The 13,522-nt window shown below is 36.3% G+C and overlaps 1 long non-coding RNA gene across 1 annotated transcript; it reads right to left on the bottom strand.

The window, feature by feature from the left end:
• Positions 1–274: 274 nt before the first annotated feature.
• On the bottom strand, positions 275–13,050 carry LOC102670353 (uncharacterized). The gene is made up of 5 exons (XR_005888350.1): positions 12,031–13,050; positions 11,505–11,630; positions 11,316–11,360; positions 11,187–11,240; positions 275–570 (listed from the first exon to the last, which is right to left on the bottom strand). It is a non-coding gene; the product is annotated as an uncharacterized lncRNA (long non-coding RNA).
• Between the last annotated feature and the right edge of the window lie 472 nt (positions 13,051–13,522).

Here is a 13,522-nt window from a genome sequence, read left to right as displayed (position 1 = left end):
AGCATAGAGGCAATTAATCGAACACGAAGCATGCACAGATTAACAGAACGCATGTGGGTTAATTGGTGAAGGGAAAACCGATAGAAGAGCAACATTAAAAACAGAACCTCAAAGAGAGTTACGCTTCATCCTCAAAGGGAAACAACACTAGAAATTTAGCCTTCCATAAGTTCAACAAAAGCAGAAAACATAAATGAAACTAGAAGCAGAGACGTAAATGAAGCTAAAGGCAGAAAATGAAAATGAAACTAAAGGCAGAAGAAGGAACAGAAACGAAATTGCAATTAGAAGCTGAAAAATGGAAAAAATGCATTAACGTGAATAGTAATACCAAGCTCAGAACGTAAAACCCTAAAACTTCTGAATAATAGAATAACAAAATCCTTTGCATGAATCCCAAGGTTGTGCTATTTATAAGGGTCACTCAAAGTCACTGGGCCCTATTACATTTTTTTGGCCTAAAACGAAATAAAAATAACTGAACGCCATAAAATGAAATTAGACGAAATCTAATAAAATTGTCTTCTCTCTTCAAGTCCAATCTGGCTCAGGCCAATTGCTTATAATTATCTTGAAATTGAATTAAAAACATCAAATTAGTCAAGTGGGCCCAATTGATAAAACTGAATAATAAATTTAACAATTAGAGTAAATTAGTAATTAAATTGGTGACAAAAAGGGTTAAGAAATAGGAGAAAATAATGACACATCAGAACAATATTCCCCGGACGAAATTAGGGTCTGGCAACTTCCACACATACAACAGACACATTAGAATACTAAAGTTGAAAGCATCTCACTTTTCATACGTTACCATACATACTGAGAGCACATCAGAAAATGAATGCTAACTGTATTAGAAGATATACAAGAGGAAAGTTGAAAATGTCCTTGAGAAGATGTGGTGTGCAACATTAGAATAAAGACTAAAAAGACTTTGTGAAGTCTAAACCAAGGAAAGAACACTAACACAACAACAACAACCTTCACATGTCACCTATGCTAAAGTATGTGACTTTAGAATGATTTATGTTGTGACGAAGTGTTTGGATTGATGAAGCTTAGCTATCTACATTGTCATATCATATTATCTTCATCAAAAGGAACCTACATTAGAATAGGTTCTTCATCAACAACATAAGAATGTATTTCTAAGAGACCATCAAAAAGTTGCTCAGAAACTGATCATCTAAATCACAACATCAGAATAGACTAATAAGAAATCAGCTAATAGTTGTAAAGTTAAAATCATTATGTCTACTTCAAAAAGAAGTCACCCAATCATCATAACAACTAGATAATGGCTAGTTTGTCATGTGGGACCTATAAAAGGACAAAGGAGAACTGCAAAACAAGAGAGAGAGAGAGAGAGAGAGAAAAAAGGTAGGAGATGATCTACACTATGCAGAAACTAGATTCATCTCCTCTCCCTACTCTAGATGTATTTTGAGCTCATAATGGTTGTAGCAGGGGTGCATAAAGCTTAGAGCTTCAAAGAAGATTCACCTCAATGAGTGTTGTAAAGTTGTAACAGCCCATCAAACATCTTCTTTTAGTTTGTAATATGTATGTACCAAAAATTAATCATAAGGATTAACTTTAGTTGTGAGAGAAGTCATAGGGAGAACACATGAAATGTGGGAAGCTTAGAGAGAGTCTCTAATATGGAAGCCTGAATAGGCTATAGTGAAATAATACTTGGGTAGCCGGGAGAGGTGAAAGAAATACTTGTATTGTCTCTCCCATGTCCAAGTGGGTGTCATGGTTAAGTGGGTTTTGCTTCCCAAGAATGAAGAGAATCATAATGTGGGTTAAACCTACCTGAAGAGGTGAAGAATACTTGGATTGTCTCTCATGGTATTATGGTTAAGACGAATTATCTCTAAGCTAAGACCAGGTGTGGTGCTATGGTGAAGGAGATGTTGTGAAGTCCAACAAGTGGTTGGCAGTTGTAAAAATCCAACATGATGTTGGTCGTGTTAGTGGAAATCTCATCAATTTAGGTAAGGACTCGACCATTATGAAAAATCTATGTTCAAATCTCCTCTTCCCTATCTCTTTACATTATGTTATTTGTTATCTTATATACTGCATCTTCATTAGAACATTATGAGCATCAAAACGACATATATCATAATGCATACATAAGAAGGTTTTCATAACAAGCTTAACTATTTTATTAAATGGCATACCTTAACTAAATGATCTTTGTGATAACAAGATCCATTTTAAACTAGTTCGATCGTATGCATCAAAGTATGAAAACTTCCAAAAAACATGAAAATGATTTTGTGCATGAAAAGCTTCAAATAGTATTCTAAACAATGTCTTTTTTAGTACAAAATTTTGAGTATTGCAATCAAACCAACAACTTTCTAAGTGTTGAATCATCATAACATAATATATGTTTTCATAACAACTAAAAGATACATTTATCTATGTAATGATCTTCTTAACATGAGCAAATGCACATTGACATTAGGTTCTCATAATCATATCAAACATTTAATAATGAGTGATGTGACTAACCACTTAGAAAGTCTAATTCTCTAAGTGCTTGAACCTTTGTGACAAGACTTTTTGAACACCAATGTAATCTTGACTAAAAGTTTAGAAAGGTTAAAGTTTGAGGAAAATTTGATAAAGTCACAACTCAACCCCCTTCTTGTGACATTATGATCACTTCAAAACCCCTTCTTGGTCAAATTACAGGATTCCCAAGTACCTTTTTCGTAATTACTAGGAACTTGAATGAGAACCAAATAGGGAGAATGAACAGGCCTTCTACCATTCTCACATTAGTCGAAAATGGATGCTCATAAGCTGAAATGATACTTGATCTCCTTTGAAGAACATCAATTATTGATGTAATGTAGAAGGTACACATTGGCTAGAATGAATTCAATCTCTCTCCAAAAGCATAGAGAAAGATTGCTTGGCATCCACAATCAAGAATGTTGAATACATGGGCTTAGGTCAAATCGTGATTTTGGCTACCAAAACCCCTAATGTTGGAGTGGCTCCTCCCATAGAATTGGTCATTTTTATATTTGTAGGAATTAACTCCTCACGCCTTTTACCTAACTTCTTCAACATGGTCAATGACATCATATTCAAAATGGGTCCCCCATTTACATATACTATGGACAATTTTTTACCATATATCTGGGCTTTCACGTATAAAGGCTTCAAATGCTAAGTCATTCCCCAATGTAGGATGATCAAAAGTTAATGATAGATTGCTTATTAACCTTTATTTCTCCAATGGTATCCCTTTTAGTTTCCACTAAACAAACATCTCCATCTAAGTTGTCGTTTTAACTCGAACTGGCCCAAAGTTCACTCGGTATCAAGCTTATAACATCAATTTTCACATTTAGCAAGTCATCATCATTAAACCAAGCCTCCAATGATGAATCTTCTATTTCTTTCAGCTTTTGTCATGTTGACTCTTGCAGAGCGACACTTTCTTTCTCCTCATCTTCTAGAACTTGGTCAATTTTCTCACATGCACCCATCATTTGGTTGGAGTATATTTGTTCGAATCAGCTAAAGTGACTAATTTTTTGTTGTGATTGATGGATGCTTGCAAAAAGCATGATCTAGTGCAAGAGCTACTTAACTCAATGAATTTTCTCCTTGCCTCCTCGCTTTCAAATTTGCAATCACAGCCAAGCTTTGCTTCATTTTATTCATAGCCTTACTCCTTTGCAACCTCTTCTTATGAGTACGAGTTAATCCCCAAAATTGTGTATTTGCTTTGTCTTGAACCGCCTTTTGATTCAAGCACCGTTGTCCTACCTTATTATTGGCAGAAGGTTTAATAATCCTGGATTTACTCCATCCCTCGTTATCAATAGTAACTTGCAAGGTTTTCATCCTATTCTCCACATTGAATTCAACCACCCTTCTTTTGCTTCGTGGAATTGGACTATCATTAATTTCTGGAATGTGAGCCACCTCTATGTTGTCATGGACCTGTCGCCTCAATTTCTTATGCTTCATGGATTCTTCCTTCCTTCTCATGGCTTGTCGCATATCGACTAGCGTATGACCAGTAACTTGATATGTTATCCCATTAGATGTGTATTTTATTTGATGTTCCAATCTATTAAGCACACTTTGACAAATTTGGTGAGGTGCCCATATACCTCTTGTTGACGATGAAGACTATAACCTCTCAAACACTGAAGTTCTTTCGATGGACCCTTTAGTCTCCTATTTTCCTTCTTTTTTCGGCTACCACACCTATTTCATCTTCTTTCTTTTAGTAGCAAGGTACTCATAAGATACCATATTAATATCCAATTTTTGGAAGGGGTGTGTATCCACTTCCATTTCAGCTATACTTTTATCAACTAGCTTAAATCAACCTTTTTTCAAAGCCCTTTGTGCAACTTGCTGAAATATGATGCAATTAGTCATTTAATGGTTGTAAGAAATATGTCACTTGAAGTATTTGTTTCCTTTTAATTCTTCTGGAGATGGTATCTTGTGCCCCTTTTTCAACCAAATTTGTTGGTCCTTTATCAAATGGTCAAAAATCTGCTATGTTTTGATATATCAAACTCATACTCAAATTTTCCATCACCAGTAACACATTTATTCTTTCCTTACTTCAAGGCTAGATATGAATAAGGTTTCCCTCGTAATATCTCAAAAGCCATGATTTCAACTTCCTCTTCAAAAACCTCCACATTATCCTTATCAACAATAACTAATGAGATCCTCGTCCTTTGTTAGCCCTCCTCAATTCTTTGTCATGTATAAACGGCTCTATTAGATTAGTCTTGGAAGCCAATTGACTAAGGTCACCATACTTTTGAGCCCTAATTTTTCTTTCAACTGGGGATGCATATTCCCAGACGTCATGGCTACACACATACTCTACTTTTGGCAATTTAACTGAATAGCGACTTCCAACTTTTTTGAACCTTTCTATGAAGTCTACTACCGATTTGTCAACCATTTGCCTCATGGTCATCTAATTGGCTATAGTTACTTTATGTTGAGCCCAATAAAATGTATCATGAAAGCCAGAGCCAAGGCAGTGGCTGACACATACTCTACTCCTGATGAAGTTCACAGTCTTTTCAATTACTGCCAACACATGGTCGAACTAATGACCCACATAATTAGGAATCGTTGATGCGTTTGTGTTGTATTTATGCTTTGGCTCTGACAAGATGGACAATGTTGTTTTTAACGAAAATAGGATTTGATTCGATCCTATGTTCTACTGAATGTTTTGTGTTAATTCACAATACTTCAGCAACTTATCATTGTCATGCATTTACGTTTATTTAGTTTTTGCATTACTCATTGCATTCATTCTTTAACAGTCATCGTTGTCGTCAAAACATAATCATAGTAATCAAAAAGAACAAATGCACTTTACGGAACCCTTACCAAACACGTGCCAAGGCTAGAATCATGAGCGAGATAGAGGAAGTTCAAGAACAGATGAAGGTCGACATGGAGGCCATGAAAGACCAAATAACCACCATGATGGAGGCCATGATGAGTATGAGAAAAATGATGGAGGTCAATGCAGCTGCAGTCGCTGCCACAAGTGCCACCACTGAGGTGGACCCAACTCATCCATCTGGTATCAATCAAGTAAATCGTCTAGTCCCAGATATGGTAGGTCAGGGAGGCGAAGCATTGGGAAGTATAGGCGGCCCCCATTTTGTGCAGGTCCAGAGCAAGCATCCCTTCCCACCATATGGCTTACCTCCCAACTATGCACCACCCAATATTGTACATGCACTCGATGAGAATGTCGACCACTCCGCTCCCATACCCATTAAGAGCCAACAACCCTAATTTGGTCATGCACATGTCTCTCAACCCATGGGGAGACACCTGAAGTACCCCGAGACCACACTCTGACTGACTTCGAGCCTCACCTTGGATATGCCACTGAGGGGCAAGCATTTGGTGGCATACCCTTACCAAAAACTTTGGGGGGCCCTCAGTACCGCCCACAACCACAACTATAACCCCTACATTTCGTAGTGGGGAGGCTGCCTCCTACCATGGTGGAAAGGGAAATATTCGATCATATAGAAGAAAGGCTGAGGGCCATTGAAGGAGGCGGAGACTATCCTTTTGCCAAGTTCCCAACAAACCCCTCATAACCCCATGTACCAGTATCCCCCGCACTAATATAATTACTCAACCAATATCGGATCTCCCCCCCTACCCGACGACCCTCCGACCAAGAATGTCCAATCAACCACAAAGACCTCCCCAACATCACCCACAAAATCCATTCCGTACACAGCCTAGACCGGGTGTAAATCCTAACCCCAATACAAACACCAACCCAAAGAGAAACTTCCTAGAGAGAAAACCCGCAAAGTTCACCTCAATCCCAATGTCGTACGCTAACCTGCTACCATACTTGCTTAGCAACCAAATGGCCATGGTGAGCCCGGGAAAGGTCTATCAACCTCCATTTCCCCGATGGTACAATCCATACACCACATGCGCCTATCATGGTGGCGTCCTGGGGCACTTCGTCGAGCAATGTGTATCTTTTAAGCACAAAGTACAAATTTTGATTGATGTTGGATGGCTTACATTTCAAGAGGATAGCCCAAATGTAAGGACTAATCCACTTTCCAATCATGGAAGTTCGACAGTGAACGCGGTGGAAGAATGTAAGTCCCATGAGTTGAAACAGATAAGGGATGTGTCGACTCCAAAACGATTCATATTGGAGGCGTTGCGCGAGGCCGGTGTGATTAAATGTGATGGTAATAAGGGAGATCCATGCTTGATGCATCCAGGGGCATTACACGATGTAGAGAGATGCCCAATAGCTGAGGAGTTACTGCAGGGACTGATAAGTAGGGGTCAAATTGAAATCCACAATGCAAAAAAGTAGGAATGAGGGGTATTCATGTAGTCGAGTGACAGAAACCCAAGTAAGCCTAAGCCTTTGGTGATCCACTTCACCAGGGATATTACCACTCAGATATCTTGAGGTTTCCAACCCTCTATAGCAAAGACGCCAGCACCCTTACCTTATAAGAGTGACAAGGTAGTACCGTGGAAGTATGGCATACAGGGGCCCAACGAAGGGCAGGACGCGTCCGTCATATGTGTTGGGAATGGCATGCCAGCTGCTAAGGTCACAAATATTTCCGGTATGAGCGGCATGACTCGTAGTGGACATATTTTCGCTCTTCCAGAACTACCGGCAAGGTCAAAAGACAAGGGGAAGGCAAAGGCAGATATGGGTGAGAGGGAAAAGACAGGCTTGACCGTGAATGATGAGGCCTCGGCCGAAAAGTTTACAAAGGAAGGGGACGACCTTAACAAGAAAGAGATATCGGCTGAGGAGGCAACTGAATTTCTGAGAATCATTCAGCAGAGTGAATTCAAAGTAATTGAGCAATTGAACAACACTCCAGCCAAGATCTCTTTATTATGGCAGCTCATGCATTCCGAGCCTCATCGGGCGTTGTTGGTAAAAATCTTGAACGAGGCCCATGTGGCACAAGACATATCGGTGGAGGGTTTCGGGGGAATAGTCAACAACATCAACACAAACAATTACCTGACTTTTGCTGACGAGGAGATGTCAGTTGAGGGAAAGGGACAAAACAAGGCTTTGCACGTATCGATCAAGTGCATGGGCCACATAGTGGCCAAGGTACTCATTGATAATGACTCTTCTCTCAATGCCATGCCCAAAACGACATCGGATAAATTGTCATTAAGGCTAAGCTCCATGGTGGTAAGGGCTTTTGATGGTAGCCGTTGTGACGTGAGAGGAGAGATCGATCTCCTGATTCATATTGGGCCACACACCTGTCAGATAACTTTCCAAGTGATGGACATAAGCCCCGCCTATAGTTGCTTCTTAGGTCGACCTTGGATCCATTCTGTTGGGGTGGTCCCATCAACATTGCACCAGAAATTGAAGTTTGTGGTTGAGGGTCAGCTAGTTATAGTTGTTAGTCGTCTTATACGACTAACTTTTGTATAGAAAACTTTTGCAAAATATGTATAGTTTTACCCAATTTATAGTTCTTTTGTAGGAATTGTAAATAAACTTTGTTGTGTTTTGATCTCTGTCATTAGGGTCTCTTTTATTGGAATTAATGTTAAAATCTATACAATTTTAGGTAAAAAGGAGCTAATTTCTTGAAGTGCCAAAGTGACTGTCGCGCTAAGCCCACTAAGTTCACTTAGCGCGTATCCATCGCTAAGCGCGGCTTCAGCGCGCTTAGCGTGAAGAAGGAATCTAGAAGAGCACCTGAATTGAAGCAACGCGCTAAGCGCGAGATCAGCTCGCTAAGCGAGTCGTCCGTCTCTTGCTAGTCTCAGCGCAGCATTGGCGCCATGCCCAAATCCACTTACTCGCGTTAAGCACGACAGTGGCGCTAAGCGCGACGGCGCGATTTCAGAGCCCATTTAAAGCCTAAATTGTCAGAATTAGGGTAACAAGGACAGCAGGAAGGAAATTATTACGCTCTTGTATGGAATTTTACACACTCAGAGGAGGAAGCAATAGCAAGGAGCCATTTGAGAGTGATTTGAAAGTGTTTGCGTGATTGTGAGGTGCTAAGAAGAGGAGGAGGGATCCCCCTTCCTGTGTAAGCATCAATTGCTCTTCATTCTCTGTCTGATTTGTAATTTAGGTCTCCTTGAAATGGATTGGTAAAACCCTAGCTGGGGATTTCTAATGAACAATTCATGTAAATACTTTTCATATCTAATTAAGTGTGTTTTATGTGTTCATTGCTTCTATCAATGCTTTATTGTTGCATGCCTTTGGTCTGATCACCCACTAGTGTGTATTGTTAGGGAACTTTAGCACTGGGAAGTGTAGTGTCTCCTTAGAACTTGATAGAGCAGGGCTGTGGAAGCAATGTCTTCCAAGGTTATTTTGATGATGCCAAAGAATCAAGAGTTAAGCAAACTCCAAAGATTCAAGAATCAAGTTTCAAGATTCAAGATTCAAGAATAATCAAGATCAAGATTCAAGAATCAAGAGAAGACTTAATCAAGATAAATACTAAAAAAAAGTTTTTCAAAACATTGAGTAGCACAAGAAGTTTTCACAAAATCATTACCAAAAAATTTTACTCTCTAGTAATCGATTACCAGAAGGTAGTAATCAATTACCAGTGCTTTAAAACGTTAGATTTCAAATTTCAAGAGTCACAACTTGTGTTTAAACAATTTTTAATCATTTTAAATTTGTGTAATCGATTACACAATACTTGTAATCGATTACCAGAGTTGTAAACATTTTAATTTTCAAAATTTAAACATGAAGAGTCACATCTGTTGATGTGTAATCGATTACACCTTAATGGTAATCGATTACCAGTGACTGATTTCGAAAAATAAATTTCCAAAAGTCACAAATCCTCAAGTGACTTGTTTCTGAAGATTTTTTCAAAAGTCACAACTTATAAGTGACTAGTTTTCAAAAGAGTCACAATTTTTAAAGGGTTACTAGTTTTAAAGAAATTGCCAAGAGTCACAAAATTTAACTCGAGTCATCAAGAGATTATAAATATGTGCACATGGCAAGATATATATGAATGCAAGTTTGGCCACTTAATGAAATTTGGAGCAGCTTCTTCGAAAAACATTCGGGCCTAAAAGAAGAATTTTAGGTCACCCTATATCGTGAAAGGGACTTGGGGATGTATATAGTTAACAATGAGGTCTAGCTATAGCTGGGGAATATTAATTTGCAAAATACTAATAATAGTAAGGGGAACTTCATTGATAATTTGTTTGAATATGTGGATTGGATTGATTATATTTTAGTAGTGTAGAATATAAATAACAGAACTTATGCAAACTAATCCCAACAAGTAATAAGAACATATGCGCATTATTAATATTTGCACTTTTGACAATCTTGATGTAGCTACTAGCTAAGTTTACCATGATATATCATTAGCTTGAAAATCAGACATGGGGACTAGTGATAGTACCATAATTTACAATTGAAAACATGGGGACTAGTGATAGAACATATGCGCATTATTAATATTTGCACTTTTTTCGTCCCGCTCCCACCAAAAGGCATGATGAGTGTGATATCAGTAGAAATGAGACTGAATTTTAATACTTATTCCCCTAACCGGATTTGGATATATTTGTGGGTTATTTATTACACTTTTTATATTTTAATTTACTTATATATTTTTAAATAAATTATATATAAGTTTCTGATTATATTTTAATTGAAACAATATATAAATATAACTAATAAAAAATAAAAAAAATTAAGAGTTCATTATATATTTAGTTAAGTGTATATTTTTAAGTTTTCTATTTAGTTATTTAACAATTAAGTTAATTGATTTATATTTTAAAAAATTATAACAAAAAATATATATATATATATATATATATATATATATATATACACGTTTTGTGAAAAAAAATTATAAAAAAATGTAATATCACAAATATAAATATGGGTATAAGTATAATTTGATACTCATCTCATTCTGATTCTCGCTTGAATAGTAGTTTGGGTAATATCAATACTTGTAGATTTATTTGTTTGTCACACTGATCATAGGTTTCCAGTGATATATGCTAATATAGATTTATTTGTCATATCTAATCATTATTAAAAAAATCTAATAGTAAAAAATTATTACGTCTTTTAATCTCTTCAATTCCACATCAGTTAAACCAAGGGGACACTTACCGTAAAATTATACTACTATTCATATAAAAAAATTACAATAATTTTACAACATTACCTAGTTTTACCACATTAATCATTTCTTTTATCTTTCTTTTTATTATATAAGTTTTTGTGCAGTAAAATTATACAAAGCAAGCAAGATACTTCATCAAACGCAGGAAAGTTTCCTAATCCAATATGGCAAAGAAAAAGAACTTTAATAGTCACAAATACAACAAACAGAACTATAGCATAAACAGAAAAGCACATTTATGAAAGGATTTCGTATCTACAAAACCTTATAATATAGAAAACTAACAAAAGCTTATCTTAATTGAAGTGAGAGTGTGAAATGGAATGTAGAGGCTAATGTACTTAACTGCCCCCACTTTCATTTCTACCAATTATAGTCTAACATATTGACCTAACCAGTACTTGAGTAAGGCAAATCACATCAACATAACTTCATATAGAAATAAACTAGTCACATAAGGAGCAAAAGAGATATTACCTCCAACATCACATTCTTGAATGACACAACTTCCTTTGCCTCTTCTACGGAGAGCTACACATATTATTGAATATTAGCACACAATATATATCTTGAATATAACTGAAATTCACAATGATGCAAGGTTACCTTATCTCAATATGTCCCTAAAAGATCCCTATTTTTATCAGAATCCTACAATGTGTAAGAAGCATAAGGCAAAAAATGAGGAACATTTGGAAAAGAGAAAACCAGAAAATACTCTTGAGTGGAAAAAGCATGAACCAAGAGCATCAATGTGGTAAATAATCACTTCTACTTAAAAGATATAAAGATAACCTTATCAAGCTTTTTCAATCGATGCTGTATGCGTATATGTCTTCTATAGTTAATGGGAGAGCAAAATTCTCGAGAACACTTGTTGCACTTCTGTAACTAAACCTTCACAGGAGAGCAGAGGCAACCCTGGAAGTTTTGCCAAGCAAATGCAAGTTTTTATCAGAATGTTGGATTTAGAATCAGTAGCACCAGAAACAAACTCAAAAAGCTACTTATGGTACATTTTACATACAATTCAGCTAGCCTAGAATAGATAAGCACAAAGGCAATACCAATCTAACAACTTTAAATTTTTGTTTCCATTTTCCACTTTCTATTGATTTTTTTTATTTTACTGTTGAAGCTAGGGTGGGCAACCTATATAATCACACGTGTCTAACATATAACAACTGCATATTATCTCTAAAATAATTGCTAATACCTTGCTGATCTAAAATCATTTGACTAGTCACCCAAATTTTATTTTATATATATTATATAATAACATTTGAGGCTTAAGATTCTTTGCCTGACATGTGTCACTTACAAGTTGCCTCCATCGCATATAGATGGCCCCGAACGAAATTTCGTGGAGACATGGGCACCAAACAAACTAAAGAACATTGCCAAATTTCCACTGCCCCCCCCCCCCCCCAATACTTTCAACTCTTTATCAGATATTTGACACAAACCCCATGTGTTGCTTGGTTGGAATTAACATAAACAACGAATTTTATAATGAAATATCATCGCTAATAAGAACAAAGAAGAAAACACTATCTAATTTATTTATTTAATTTATTTAATTTAATTACAAATAAACAAACAAACACTTGTGGAATATAAGATTGACTTGGGGAGAGAGGTTGAGCGTGAAAGTAGAAAAAGGGAGGAGGAAATGAGTTCAAAATTCCTGCCACTGAAATTTCTACAAAAGTTTTTGTTGGCAATTTTTTTAATAAATAATTTTATTAATTGTAATATTGTAATTGAGGGGCTAAAATCCAAAGGAGACGAACTAATAACTATGCAACCCCATCTAAATGAAACTCCAGGGAGAGGTAAGCCACTAAAGAAACATAAGCAAAACCTAAAACAGAGCCAACAATCCACTGCTACAACTAGACTAGCAGATTCCCTTCACTCGATCCTAGTAGAAAAAAAGACTTCCATAAAAGAAAAGGACATAAATAAATATAAATTAATAGGCATATGGTTCACCCCTATTCCCACCGTTCGTGTGAACATTGCAGGCTAGGAAAATTCCAATCCAAGCGGATAAATGATCTATTGCATATTCAAGTAAAATATTAAGCAAAAATTGAAACCTAAACACACAAGATGCAGCTACGAAGTAGCTGCACATCAGCAAGAGCAAATGAAGTCAAAAGAATTTTGATCCAGAAAGTGAAGAAGGAAGCTTTTATATTCAGTGAAGAGAGCTAAATGAGAGTGAAATGAAACTCAAATGCAAATGAACTTTCGACTTGGACAACGCCCCATATGGAATGCCCCATATGGAATACCGTGGTTTCTTGTGAAATGAAAACGGAGTTGTAACGGGTCGCCTTTCAAAAAGCAAATATATTTGCAACTAATCATAAAATTTAAGCTGATTAAATCATGCAAGCACTACTTTAGCAGTAAATTAGGGTGAAAGAAAGCAACCAAAAACTAGCTAGTTCTCGTCACATCATGTTCCAGGTTTCTTGTTTTTTCTTTTGGACATCAAAAGTTCATCAAATTGATAATTTAAAAAATTAAAAATCACATTTTTTCATTTTAGTTGGATTTGATTTTTTTTTACTATTTTTCACTTTTAAAATATTTATATATTACTCTTTCTCTTATTGGAGTGTGGTTAATTTGACTAACAAGAAATTACACTATTATTTGTAGGTAAAAAAATTTTAAATTTTATCTACATAAAATGTAGGTACAAGTTTTATAGGATTTTACCAACACCAAGTAATCGTAGGTATAAGTTTTTTGAAATTTTACCAACACAGAAATTATTTTGAGTTTTACCTACACAAAAC

This window comes from Glycine max, chromosome 14 (genome assembly GCF_000004515.6).
Source record: "Glycine max cultivar Williams 82 chromosome 14, Glycine_max_v4.0, whole genome shotgun sequence".
In the NCBI taxonomy this organism is placed as follows: domain Eukaryota; kingdom Viridiplantae; phylum Streptophyta; class Magnoliopsida; order Fabales; family Fabaceae; genus Glycine; species Glycine max.
This window is presented reverse-complemented; position numbering and strand designations above follow the sequence as displayed.